The sequence below is a fragment of the Pinus tabuliformis genome, chromosome X (genome assembly GCF_031772625.1).
Source record: "Pinus tabuliformis cultivar Carrire ecotype Pingquan chromosome X, CPIR1, whole genome shotgun sequence".
NCBI classification, from domain to species: domain Eukaryota; kingdom Viridiplantae; phylum Streptophyta; class Pinopsida; order Pinales; family Pinaceae; genus Pinus; species Pinus tabuliformis.
This window is the reverse complement of record NC_142308.1, coordinates 769,009,244-769,010,057: the sequence shown is the minus strand read 5'-3', so window position 1 is coordinate 769,010,057 and position 814 is coordinate 769,009,244. Positions and strand designations below refer to the sequence as shown.

Here is an 814-nt window from a genome sequence, read left to right as displayed (position 1 = left end):
TATACCTAATATAGATGATTCGGGAATATGATTCGGGATTGGATTCGGGGTTAGGAACTACCTAAGAATTCGGGGTAGGAGAGGTTGTAAAGGTGATACCTATTGGTTTGGTTGGCCACTTCATGGCGGGTCCTTTTATTCCGATACCATTCCCACCTTTTCTTACGTGATAAAGAAAGTCCGTCCTTTTCGGACCTTGTTCACCTTCCTCTCACTGTCCGTTCTGGTTCCGAACGGGACCTCACTTTGGGTCACTGTATTAATAACCTCTATCAGTCAAGCAGGCGTGGGTATAGCAGGACTCGAACCTGCGACCATTAGGTTAAAAGCCCGATGCTCCACCAACTGAGCTATACACCCTCCCTGAAACCAACCCAACAATCAATAGCATATTATAGCAGCAGTAGAGAAACATGTGCTTCTCTGGTGTGGGAGAGGCGGGCGATGGCGGCCCGGTGGTTCTTCAAGTTCCTCTCCTCTCCTCTCCCTTATGGTCGAGCACCTAAAGGTCCTCTCCCTATGGTCGAGCCTGCTTACGCATCCTTATCAGTCGAACCCCCTAAAGGGTCCTTATCAGTCGAGCGATGGTGGCCTTTTAGTCGAGCGTTCGTTACCTCACCATCTCGGACCTCTCCCGTTGGTCGAGTCATGCTTACGCATCCTCTCCTCTCCTCTCCCTTATGGTCGAGCACCTAAAGGTCCTCTCCCTATGGTCGAGCCTGCTTACGCATCCTTATCAGTCGAGCCCCCTAAAGGGTCCTTATCAGTCGAGCGATGGCGGCCTTTTAGTCGAGCGTTCATTACCTCACCCTGT

The 814-nt window shown here is 50.9% G+C and overlaps 1 non-coding gene across 1 annotated transcript; it reads right to left on the bottom strand.

The window, feature by feature from the left end:
- Positions 1–287: 287 nt before the first annotated feature.
- Positions 288–360, bottom strand: TRNAK-UUU (transfer RNA lysine (anticodon UUU)). Its single transcript has one exon. It is a non-coding gene; the product is annotated as a tRNA-Lys (tRNA).
- Between the last annotated feature and the right edge of the window lie 454 nt (positions 361–814).